Genomic DNA, 13,475 nt, shown 5'->3' with positions numbered 1-13,475 from the left:
GTAGGAGCTCTGGTGGTGTAGTGCCTAAGGCATTTGACTCCTAACCAGATGGCTGGCGGTTCAAATCCACCAGCCACTCCTCAAAAGGAAGATTAGGCAATCTATTTCTGTAGAGATACCACCTGGGAAATCTAAGGAGGGGTCACTATGAGTTGGATCTGACTCAGTGGCAGTGAGTAATCTTTATGGTAGCAGATCACCAGGTCTTTCTTCCAAGGAGCCACTGGGTGAATGCAAACCATCAACCTTTCAGTTAACATTTGCATGTTTAACCACTGTGCCACCAGGGCTTCTTCATAGTTTCTCATTATATCATTATTATTTCAATGAACTCTTAACTCAACAAAATACTGGTACAACTGAGATAAGGAATTTTTAAAGTTGAATTGGTAGAGAATCTTCCAGGAATCTTCCATCAGACTATGCTATGTTCTAACAGAACAGTTTGGAGCTGACAGAGGTGCAAGTTTTTCTATTTAGTTCTCATTGTCTATTTTAATCCACTTATTCTCAATAAAAGCAATTTGCTTAGGTTTGAAATAAGATTAGATCTTGTCCAGAAAAAAACAAAGCATGGCAACAGGGCAAATAGTTATCATTTTATGTCAAGGAAAATGAATCTTATATCGGGATGATATGTAGCATATTACAATAAATTCCCAGCACTGTTACTGCCAATTTTCCCAGGGGGAAAAAAATGTAAAAATTCTATTTCAAAAACTGCTTTTTACTCATAGAAAGCTGGTCATGAAATGATTAGCATATTCTTTCCTCAAAATAGAAAATAGTCGAATTGTTGCACTTTCCAAACATACTTTCTATGTTCATTGATTACAAAGGACTGTACATCGATTCCACCCAATGCAGAAAGCATGAGAACTCAATTGATCATAAATGGAGCATTCTTACATTTCTCACATACATTTATACTTAAAGTGTTTTGACTCACATTTGACTTTACCAATAAAAGACTTGACCAAAGTTTCTTTTAACACATAATCCAAAAAGAGATGCTAGAAGAGTGACTATTCCAGTAGTCAGATGATAAATCTTTATGTTAGCTCCTGTTAAAATTCTGAGATCAATACTCCCTCCATCCCTTTCTCCTTCTCTTCCTTCCTTTTACTCTTCTCTCATTTTTTTGAAAGGGTAATACTTATACCCAGTAATATAAATAAATAAAGGTACAAAGGTATACAGTAAAGAAAGTCTGTGGTCTATCACTGACCCCTGATTCCTCTTACCATAGGCAAGTCCTGAGCATAGCCAACTTATTGTGAATCATTCCAGATATATTCTATTCTATACAAGTGTATATGTATACATTAAACTTTACATTTTCCTCTAATGTTTACATAACATACATACTTCTGGAATCTTCCTTGTCACTTAGCAATGTATATAGGAGATTAGTCCATATTTCAGAAGACTCATACTGTTCAACAGATGTGACTGCTGAAGCAGCTGTATTCTGGCTGCTGGCTATAGTAGCAGTGTTTAACAAGCACAGGACTGAAGAAAGTTCAGGTGGTTTTCACTTTTATGCTAGAGCAAGAGCAAGAAGCAGAGCTGAAGCCTAAGCTTGAGGGGCTTTCACCCAGCCCTTAGAGACTTGCACTTTGAATGAAGACTTCTACCCTCCTAAACTGTAAGAAAATAAATCCCTGTTTGTGAAAGCCACCCATTTGTGGTATTTTCTGTTGGAGTGGCACTAGAGAACTGAAACTAGGATTAAGATTTCATTTTTAAAGCTCAGAATCCTTAGAATTGGCCAAATTAGATATCTATATAGACAAGCAATAAATAAAATATGTTGACTAATTTATATGCTCAGAGAATAGGCTTCAAATTATGAATTTCAGGCACTGCTGAAATGATATCTGAGATCATCTCATAAGAACCTTTGATATTATTCTCATAATTCATGTAAATCAAATATATTTAAAGCTTAAAAATGTACCAGCAAGTCAACTGAGCAATCCCAGAGACGAATTTATCCATAGGAAAAACTAAAACATCTGATTGGAGATGTATATTACTTTATCAATGGAGAGGTATTCAAAATACATGGGGCTAGCAAAATGAACTTTCAAATGTATAAAATTATCTCACTTTCATTAAAAATTATATATATATATGTAAAAATATGCAGAAGACTTAAACAGAATGCTAACCATGATTATATTTAGGTGATTTAATTAGGTGTACTTTTGGTTTTCTTATATCTTTATGAACTTACGTATTTCATCATGAATGAAATATAATAAGATGATACAAAGAAATATTTGTCAATTGTACTTAGTGAGAGAGACAGATATTAGTAGAAAGACAAATATTTATCAAGTCAGAACAGAAAAGCCTACTATTTGAGGAGATAAAAATAACTACATAAAATGAACTATTTGCCCCTATTATTTATTAATTAAAGTAAGATTTAAAGGTAGTGTGCTGCCTAAGGCACTTGACTGCTAACCAGAAGGCTGGTGGTTCAAACTCAACAGCCACTCCTTAGAAGGAAGATGGGGCAATCTACTTCCATAGTGATACTGCTTTGGAAACCCAAGGAGAGGTTGCTATGAGTCGGGTCTGACTCGACAGCATGTAACAACAACAACAGCATAGTAAAAATTAGATTATAATAAAATAAATGATATTGAAATATTAATTCATTAGATCAAAATATAATATTAATTCTTTCATTTAACAAAGAGAAAGAGCATTTTAAAGTGTTTATCTCTGATGAAAAAAATTTCCAAAATTAAGCACTATAATGAAAAGACTTGCTATCATTCTCTACTATTCTTCTGAGATTCAATTTCACTGCATAAGCCTTCATTTATACTATGATCAATAGTAGACTATGTAAAAACTGCAAACTGGAACTTAGACAAATATATCGATCATCTATAAAAAATCACATTGCTTTCACTCAAAAGCAAATTTTAAAAGATTTAAAAAAACAGAAAGCAGATCTTCTTTAATATGTTACATAAACTTTGATTCCAATAGAATTAGCAGACTCTGGATGTTAAAGAAATAAGAATATTTGTATCACTGTTCAGGAGCTCTGGTGGCATGGTGCCTAAGGCATTTGACTGCTAACCAGAAGACTGGTGGTTCAAACCCACCAGCCACTCCTCAGAAGGAAGACTGGGCAATCTACTTCCATAGAGATACCACCTCAGAAACCCAAGGAGGGGCTGCAATGAATCAGAATGGACTCACCAGCAGTGAATTGGTTTGGTTTGGTATATCACTGTTCAAGACTATAAGTGATATTTTAAACATTGAAATGACGTATGTTGGGAAAATATGCTTGCAGGAGTCTTTCTTTGTCTTTGGTTTTTGTGAGTTTGATTATGATATGTCTCAGTGATTTTCTTTTGGGGTCTACACTATTCAGAGTTCATTGAACTTCTTGAATGGATATCTTCTTGTCTTTTATCATATTAGGGAAATTCTCTTCTGAAAAAATCTTCGGCAATTTTCTCTTTGGTTTCATTTGTCTTCTCCTCTTCTGAAATTCCTATCACATGTAAATTATTCACCTTAATGGTATTCCACATGGATCTTAGGCTTTATTCATTTTGTTTGATCTTTTTTCTGATTGATCCCTTACCAAAGTGGTATTGAGGTATTTGTCTTCAATCTCATTAATTCTGTCTTCCATTGATTCAGTTCTACTCCTTTGCCCACTCAATGTGTCATCTATTTCCAAAATCTTAGTATTAGTCTTCTGGATTTCTATTATGGTTTTTGTGTGGTTTCTATTTTTTTGTTTATTTTGTCAGTTTTTTGTTGTATTGTTTTGCCAAATTGTTCTAGAGTTTTTTCTGTGTTTTCCTTAATTATGTTAGTGTGTTTCTTGAACTGACTCTCAATCCATTGGAGGTACCTAAATATAATTCTTTTGAATTCTTTATGAGGCAGTTCCAATACTGCTTCTTCCTTGGGGAAGTTTTCTGCTTCTGTGTTCTTGTCCCTTGTTTCCACTACTTTATCTTGGTTCTTTGTGTGGACTAGGAGTTCAGTTGTCTCCAAGAGAATGTGATGTCATTGTATTTATATTTAATTGGTGATTGCATGTTGATGTGATTCACCCATGTTCTTTTTTTTAAAAAAATATATCTGAGTGATCAGGACTATTGTGCTCCTCTATTCAGTAGTTGGCAGCATTTAGGTACTCACCATCTGTCTCCTGGTGGGTGTGATAGAGTGAGAATATGTATAAAGATCTCTATTCGCCATTTGTAAAGAGCAGTTGAGGATGAGTTAGGCTGGTTTTGGCTGCCATCTGTTGTTGATCAGTTGATGCATAAGCAATTGGTGGCCCTCATCCAGCAGGTAGGTCTGCAGGAGTTGTGGTATGATTGGGTCATGTGGGCACAGTATCTGTGTCCCACCCAATTAGACAAAAAAAAAAAAAAAAAAGAGATAGAGACTAAAAATAAAATATAAACAACAGACAAAATGCACAAACTAAAAAACAAAAAGTAATAATTGCAAATAAGATAAAGAAAAGGCAATAAATAAAAAGAAAAATTAAAAAAAAATACAAAAGAAAGAAAAAGAGAAAAAAATATCTTCATGTGGAGGAATAAGAGAAAAGAGTAAGAGAAAAAGAAAAATTTTTTAAAAATGAGAAAAATGCAAAAGGAAAAACAAGGGATGGGAAGGACCAAAAGAGAAAAAGAAGAAAAGAAAGAAAGAAAAAAGAAGAGAACCAGGAAAAGGGAAAAGAGAAAGAAAAAAACAGGCAAGAATCAGGGAGGGGAAAGAGAAAAGTGTAAAAAGAAAGGAAGAAAAGAGGAAGAAAAAAAGAAAAATTTTAAAACAAAGAAACAAAACCAAAACTGGGTGGAGGGGAGCTGGGCACCCAGCCAGGATGGTATTCTTGCCAGTTCAGAAGGTAGGTGGCGGTGGGGTATTGCCACACTTCTGTTCACTAAGAGAGTGTGGGCTACAAGAATATTAAGGGAATTTAACACATTTCTAGTTGTCACCTTCCAGTGAATTTGCTTGTAGTGTGCTCAGCAAGTGGAGCCTATTCTTACTCTTGCTGCTTGCATCAGAATGCCACTTGCAAATATTCAAAATGGCTGTGCCCTCAGGACTGCCAATAGTCCACAGTTTTATTTGTCTCCTTATTTGCTGTTTTCCTTTCTAGTTGTCAGCTACCAGTGCAGTAGAACATGCAGTCCTCAGCAAGTCAAGCTGATTCTTAGGTTGCTTTCCTGATCAGAAAACCATTTGCAAATATTCAAATTGGCCATGCAGTCAAAACAGCTGACAGTCCACAGCTATGTCTGCCTCCTCATTCACTGTTTTCATTCAGGCTCTTCTACTAATTAGTATTTAATCCACTTCTTTATCCTTCTCTTCAAAGCTCAGGGATCCAGGATTATCTTCTGTATCTGTTTCAATTGGTTTCTTGTTTCTTTGTTGCAGAGACTCTGTGTAGCTTGTCACCCTATTCCTTTATCTTGTCAGAAGTCTGCCAGCCCTTTAAACTTTCAAACCCGTTAAATTTACTTCAGTGTCATCTTTGCCAGAAGTTAAATAACAGTATATACATGGATATGTTCTTGCATTCTCTATTACATTACATCGATCAGTATGCTTATCTTTGTGCCAGTACCACATTGTCCTAAGTAATATACTTTTTAATAAATATTGATATTGGCTTTTGTATTTTCTCCACCTTGATTCTTCAAGATTGGTCTGGCTATTCTTGGCCCTTTGTATTTCCATATGAATTTTGCTTTATGTAGTTTGAGGCTATATTATTAGATACATCATATTTAAGATTTTGAAGTCTTGTTGGGAGGTCTCATTTTTCTTTAAACAATTCCATTTCTATTCTCCGTTTCTTCAACTGAAATTTGAGGTTAATAAAATAGTACCACCTCATAGGGTTGTGTTGTTTTTGTTGTTGCTACATGTTACCTAGTGGGACCTGACTCATAAAGACCCCTCCTTGGGTTTCCGAGGCAGTATCACTATGGAAGTAGATTGCCCCATCTTCCTTCCGAGGAGGGGCTGGTGTGTTTGAACCACCAGCCTTCTGGTTAGCAGTCAAGTGCTTTAGGTTGTAGTGAGGGTTAAATGAGTACCCGCGAACCACATAGTGCTGTGCCTAAGGAGAGCAAGTGCTTCATAAATTTTAGTTATGTATGGCATTTCACTACTAACCAGATGGCTGGTGGTTCAAATCCACCAGCCACTTCTTGGAAAGAGGGTTGGGCAATCTACTTCCATAGTTTTACTGCCTTGGAGACCCACAGAGGGGTCGCTATGAGTCAGATCCTACTCGATGGCAGTGAGTTTGGTTTTTTCTTTTTTCTCTTTTGGTTTATATGAATAGATGTGTTAATTAGATTGGATATTAGTAATTAAGGTCCCTTCTAAGGTTGAGACTCTATTATTCCATAATTTATGGATAGGTTATGTTCTTTACACATTATCCTTCCAGAAGTAAACAGCAAAGCCAAAACTAAGGGTATGGTTATGTTTGGAGACAGAGGATGTATGTATATATGTATTGTGAGGATGATAGATTGCACTCTACCTCAAAAGAAGTATGATATTCTAGAGGGAAAAATCAAGTTTGAATCCTACCAATGGGTTGTACAGATAGCTAATATCAAATGCAATATAATTGATATTAATGACACAAAAATAACGCTTAATTATTGTTATGCCATTAATTAACCATGTGATCTTAGTCAAGTTACTTATATCCTTATATCTTCAGTTTCTTCAGTCACAAAATTATAATGTAACACCTTTCTTAAAAATTTGCAATGAGGATTACCTATGTAGAAAGTATGATTCAGTAACTGGCATAAAGTATATATTCAATAATTCCCACCACCCACACACTGCCTTAGAATAAATCATCGTGGATCTATAGGACAAAGTAGAATTGCCCATAGGGTTAAAGCATTGGACTTCTAATCAAAAGGTTGGTGGTTTGAACTTACCAGCCACTCCTTGGAAGAAAGATGAGGCAAGTCTATAAAGATTTTACAGCCTTGGAAACCCTATGGGCAGTTCTACTTTGTCCTATAGATCCACAATGAGTCAGAATCAACTTGATGGCAGTGGTTATTCCATGATTAGTTTTTATTATTTATTCCAAAGTAAAAAGCCTTACAGGAATATATATATATATATATATTTTAGAGCCCCAGTTGTAAATAAAACACTTGATAGTCCATTTATGAAGACTATTTTCTGATTGGCCCAAAATCATGTTATCCATGCTATAATTTTTATAATATTCTTTCATAACTCATACTAATTGAAAAAATAATATTTGAAGAAAAATCAGATTTACTGTTAACTAGAGAATGACTGCAAAGCTATAATTTAATCAAGAAGCTAAATAATGTTACCAGAAACAAAAAGTATCAAATGCTTTTGGTCACTTGTTAAGATTATGACATTAGTAAGCAATCCCTTAATCCTTAAAAGGCAAGTTAAAAAAGTACGCACACTTTATAAATTCATCAATGTGATATTGACAAAGAAAGTTGAATTGCAATCCTAATATTTTTGGGGTAGGGGAGTACACTGATATGAAATCCTTGGGTAGTGCAGACAGATAATGCACTCAACTGCTTTCTAAAAGTTTGGAGGTTGTAGTTCATCCAGAGATGCCTCAGAACAAAAGTCTGTCAATCTACTTCCAAAAATCAGTCTTTGAAAACGCTATGGTGCAGAGTTCTACTGTAACACACATGGGATCACCAGGAGTCACAGCTGACTTGACTCAAGGGAAATAACATTGATATAATGTAGAAATACAAATTAAAACATTAAATAATTAATTATTAGAAATATGTGTTCTCATTAAAGTGTAATAGCACAATTACACTCTCTGTTTATTAATTTTTATCTCTCAGTTTCAAACCCATCCTTCCCTACTATTCTTCTTTATGATCTTGTGGGCAGAACTTTGCAAACCACATTTCTTTGTTGCCAGCTGATTCACTGCCGAAATGGGTATGAGAGGCAGATGCAAAACTAGAGGCAGACAAAGCAACTTTTTCCTTGAAGAATATCAAATATACTCTGGACTGCTAGAAGAACAATCAAATTTGCCTTAGGGGAAGTAAAGCTGGAATGCTCCTTAGAAGCAAGGATGGTGAGAATTTGCTTCTCATACTTTGGACATGTTATCAGGAGGGACTGGTCCCTGGAGAAGGACATCATGTTTGGTAAAGCAGCAGGTCAGCACACACACACACACACACACACACAAAAGAATACCCTCAACAAGATGGATTGACACAATGACTGCAACAATGTGCTCAAGCCAGGCAACTGTTGTGAGGATGGTGCAGGACAAGGAAGTGTTTTGTTCTATCATACATGAATAGAACAATAGGTTGCAATGAGTGGAAACCAACTGGATGGCACTTAACAACACTATGTATCGAAATCACCTCCACCTCACCTAACAACAACAACAACATGTTTCACTTTACAGAATCTGTATTTCACTACTTCAAGGTAGGTTTTGCAAGGTCCCTGCTGTCACTGTATCAACTGTTCCTGGAGGAAGTTTCCATTCACTATCTCTGGTCACACTGAAAGCTTTCCCAAGACTGGTCCACTATAAAGCCATGGCAGATAATGCAAGAATCTGGTTTAAGTTGCTTCAGTTCCTTAATAAGTAATTTTTATTTTATGTGGCTCAGAAGTTCAAGATAGACAGGAATTAAAGTACAAAAAAAAAAAAAAATCACTGACAGTCTACAAAAAAGATTTGATTTAATTCAAGTACAATTTGTTACAGTATTCTGCTAAAGAAAGAACTAGACTAGATGTTTCCACCTACCCATTAACCTAAATAACATCTTCCTTTGTGGAATATACATTTTCTCTGTTAAATTATGTGATCTCTCCAAAGCTATATTAATAGGATTATTCTCCTTTTTCTTATTGGAAAAATGCATCAGAAATTTAAACCATAGTTCAATTTTAGCAAAAATGTTACCAGAAGACAATGTGTCTCTATATGTTTGTACATGGAACATTAATACTTTTCCTTCTCAATTTCACTGAAATCTTTTTATATTGATAATTTACTTTGTATAGGATGTATGTTTATTATGTTTGTAATGGTCAAGCCCAATTAATTTTACAACTAGATGGAAAATAGTAACATTGAAAATAACAATTATTTAATGCCCAGAATCTCAAGAATTTAGGTTTCTGATGGGTTACTTGTTATTCATTTGGTTAAGTAAAGCACAAGGTTGTTGTTGTTGTTAGGTACCATTGAGTTGGCTCCAACTCATAGAGACCTTATGAACAACAGAATAAACACTGCCTAGTCCTGAGCCATCCTCACAATCCTTGCTATGCTTGAGCCCATTATTGCAGCCACCATGTTAGTTCATCCCGTTGAGGGTCTTACCCTTTTCAACTGACCCTCTACTTTACCAAGCACAATAACCTTTTCCAGGGACTGGTCTTTTCTGACAACATGACCAAAGTAGGTGAGAAGAAGTCTGGCCATTCTTAATTCTAAGGAGTATTCCGGCTATACTTCTTCCAGGACAGATTTGTTCATTCTTCTAGCAATCCATGCATGGCATTTTCAGTATTCTTTGCCAACACCACAATTCGAGGACATCAACTCTTCTTTGGTCTTCCTGATTCATTGTCCAGCTTTCACGTGTATGAGGTAATTGAAAATACCATGGCATGAGTTAATATAAGGAGCTCTGGTGGTGTAGAGCCTACGGCATTTGACTGCTAACCAGAAGGCTGTTGGTTCAAACCCCCAGCCACTCCCTCGAAGGAATGTTGGGCAATCTACTTCCATAGTGATACTGCCTCAGAAACCCAAGGAGGGGTCTCTGTGAGTCAGATCCCACTTGACAGCAGTGCATTGCATTGCATTTGTTTGAGTTAATGTAAAAACAAAAAATTCAAACCCACTGTCAATGAGTCAATCCTGACTCACAGCGACCCTATACAACAGAGTAGAACTGCATATAGGGTTTCCAAGACTGTAATTTTTTCTTTTTTTAGAGGAATGCCCATGGTGGTTTTATTCCTAATAGCCCAAATCAGAAAATAAACTGTCCATTAAAAGGTGAATGATAAAAGAAATTGTGGCATGTTTATTTAGAGCACAGATTGACAAATATAACCCACAGGCCATGTCCAGTTTGAGGCCTGTGATTGTACTGAGAGTGAAGAATCATCATTATATTTTTTATTTTTCTTCTTGATGTAACAGCTCTCTTCCCACTTCCTCTATATAGTTACTTCTTCCCTGTGTCTTTCTTTCCAATGCATTCCTACTCCCCGAGCTATCTCCTGGTATAAACATTGCCCTTCTATTCTCCCACAATTGATTGCTGTAAGGAGTGTATCTACCTGATGTAGATAAATGTTCAAGCTATATGACTGTCTATTGTTTGGCTGGAAGCCACAAGAGTGAGTTCAGTTCCAGACCTGAAGAGTAACTAGGGGTCATAGTTTCAGAGGTCTCACTGGGCTCTATCTGACCAGTAAACTTGGTCTACTTTTGTGATTTTGAGTTTTGTTCCACTTTGTTCTCTCACTCTCTCCAGGATCTCCTGCACTGATCTCTTTCTGAAGGTGACAGTTGGTAGTTGGGCACCATCTAGTTCTTCTGGCCTCAAGGTCATATAGGCTGAGGATCACATGGTCTACTAGTCCCTTGGACTAATTGTTTCCTTGTGTCTTTGGTTTTCTTCATTCTTCTTTGCTCTGGACAAGAAGAGACCCATTGTAGCATCTAGATGGCCACTTGGAAGTTTTTATGACCCCAGTTGCTACTCACTAAAGTAGGATGTAGAACAATGCTTTTGTGTTGTATGTTATGCCAATTGAGCTTCATGTCCACTGCAACCATGGTCCCAATCCCACAGGTGCAACTACTCGCTCCCTCAGGATGGTTGGCTGTGGCCAAGAAGTTATCATAACTTTGTCCCTTGTTAACTCTATTACATATTTGGACATTCTTACAGCACATCAATATGTATGTAGAAATATCATCTGCCAACATTATATATGGTCATGGGAATAGTCCCTTTTCCTAGACATGCATGACATTCAACCTGTCTACTCATCTATTTACCCATAGATTAATGTTTGTTATCACTGACAACACAGTATTGTATAAGTAAAAGGATTTATCTTTGTTGTCTGTACCTCTTGTGTATCTGTCTGTGTCTTCTTCCTCACTCACTTTTGGTACATTGCCTTTCCCTTTACCCAAATCAATATTTTTCTCTACCTATCTAGTAGTTTTCTTCCCTCCCCTCCAATCTGTGGTAACCAACAAAGAACTTTTCCTTCTATATATAAACCTTTCCTTGACTTTTTACAATAGTGAACTAAAACAGTATTTCTCCTGTGATTGACTTATTTCACTCAGCATAATGTCCTCTAAGTTCAACCACGCTATGATGTGTTTTGAAGATTCTACAGTATTCTTCAGTGTTGCATAATATTCCACTGTTTGTAGGTACAATAATCTGGTTATTCTTGTTAATGGGCACTTAGGTTGTTTCCATCTCTTTGGTGTTATAAATAGTGCTGCAGTGAACATGGGTGTGTTCATATATCTGCTCGTGTCCTGGTTCTCACTTCTTTAGAATATATACTTTGTAATGGGATTGCTGGATCAAATGGTATTTCTATTTCCATCTCCTTAAGTAATTGCCATACTAATTTCCACAGTGGTTGTATCATTTTATAGTACCACCAGCAGTGTATGAGAGTTCCAAACTCTCCACAACTTTCTAATTTTTTTTATTTTCTGCCTTGTTGAACTTTGCTATTAGTGCTGGGGTGAGATGGTATCTCATGGTTGTTTTGATTTGCAATTCTCTAATGGCTAACTGGGCAACCTACTTCTGTAGAGATACTGCCTCGGAAACCCAAGGAGGGGTCGTTATGAGTTGGATCCAACTCCACAGCAGTGAGTTAGTTAGTAGAATGACTAATTATCACAAACATTTCTTCATGCTTTCTTGGCCACCTAAATACTTTCATGGTGAAGTGTCCATTCATGTCTTCTGCCCATTTTTTAAATTGGATTGTCTTTTTGATGTTGAGGTGTTAGAGTTTTCCATAAATTTTAGAGGGAAGTCCCTTGTCAGGTATGTTGTTGCTGAATTTTTTTTCCCCAATCTGTAGCTTCACTTTTTATTCTTTTGGAGAAGTCTTTTGAAATACATAAAAATTGAATTTTTAGAAGGTCCTATTCGTCTAGTTTATCTTTTGCTGTTTGTGCATTTTGGGTTTTTTCTTTGATAATCTTCATAGTTTTAGGTTTCACATTTAAGTCTTTGATCCATCTGGAGTTAGTATTTGTGTATGGTGTGAGGTATGGATCTTATTTCATTTTTCTCCAAATGGGTAACCAGTTTTTCCAGCACAATTTGTGAAAGAGACTATCTCTTCCCCCATTTAAAGGATTTTGGCCTTTTGCAAAAGATCAGCTGACCATAGGTCAATAGATCTATTTCTGGATTCTCAATTCTATTCCACTGATGTATGCATCTTTTGCTGTACCAATAACAGGCTATTTTGACTACTGTGACTGTATAGTAGGTTTTGAGATCTGGGAATGTGAGACCTTCTACTTTGTTCTTCTTCTTCCAAAATACTTGGCTTATTTGATGTCTCTTTCTTTTCCATATAAAATTAGTGATTTTTTTTTTCCATATCCTTAAAGAATGTTGATGGGATGTCGATTGGGATTGCATTGAATGTATAGATTGCTTTGGATACTATTGACATTTTCACAATGTTCAGTCTTCCTGTCTGTGAACATTGTATGTTCTTCATTTATGTATAGTGTTTTGTATTTTTCTTGCATCCCTGGTAAGATTTTTTATTACTCTCTCTCTCTCTCTCTCTCTCTATATATATATATATATATATATATATGTACACACACACACACACACACATTCAGCAGAGTTTCCACACTAAACCAGATGAATTGTGGGATGACATCAAAAGCATCATCCATGAAGAAAGCAAGAGGTCACTAAAAAGACAACAAAACAAGAGAAGACCAAAAGAATGAAAGAAAAACTCTGAAACTTGCCCTTGAGTGGAGATTAGCTAAAGCGAATGGAAAAAATGACAAGATAAAAGAATTGAACCAAAGATTTCAAAGAGCAGAGTGAGAAGAAAAAGCCAATTACTATAATGAAATGTGCAAAGACCTGGAGTTAGAAACCCAAAAGGGAAGAACAGGCTCAACATTTCTCAAGCTGAAAGAATTGAGGAAAAAATTTAAGCCTCAAGTTGAAATATTGAAAGATTCTAAGAGCAAAAATTGAATGATACAGGGAACATCAAAGGAAGATCGAAGGAATACATGGAGCCAGTGTACCAAAAAGAACTGGTCAATCTTCATCCATTTCAGGAGGTGGCATATGATCTAGAACCAAGGTACTGAAGGAGGAAGT

The sequence above is a fragment of the Orycteropus afer genome, unplaced genomic scaffold, assembly GCF_000298275.1.
Source record: "Orycteropus afer afer isolate SDZICR_OR568_19922 unplaced genomic scaffold, OryAfe1.0 scaffold00191, whole genome shotgun sequence".
NCBI lineage: Eukaryota > Metazoa > Chordata > Mammalia > Tubulidentata > Orycteropodidae > Orycteropus > Orycteropus afer.
This window is presented reverse-complemented; position numbering follows the sequence as displayed.